Raw genomic sequence first — 303 nt, 5'->3', positions numbered from 1 at the left:
CGCGGCGGAGTCTCGCTCTCCCTCGGCCCCTGCACGCCTCCTCCGCCGAGCTCCTCTGCAGGGGCAGGGCCTTCTCCGGGGCCCGCCCCGCCCACCGAGCTCGAAGCCTCGGGCCTGGCTCTGCCCACCGAAGTTACGGTCACGGCCACCACCACGTGTGGGGACTGACAAGGCGGCTGGTCGTGGAGAGCGACGACCTCCGAGGGCCCCCATGGGGCCACGCAGTCCCCACGCATGGGCTCCACAGCAGGTCCGCGCTCCCCTGGCCACACCCTCGCAGGCCCCGCCCACGACGTGACTCCG

This window comes from Fukomys damarensis, unplaced genomic scaffold, assembly GCF_012274545.1.
Source record: "Fukomys damarensis isolate Sample0158 unplaced genomic scaffold, DMR_v1.0_HiC HiC_scaffold_20, whole genome shotgun sequence".
NCBI classification, from domain to species: domain Eukaryota; kingdom Metazoa; phylum Chordata; class Mammalia; order Rodentia; family Bathyergidae; genus Fukomys; species Fukomys damarensis.
The sequence above is the reverse complement of the archived record's forward strand: the minus strand, read 5'-3'. Positions refer to the sequence as shown.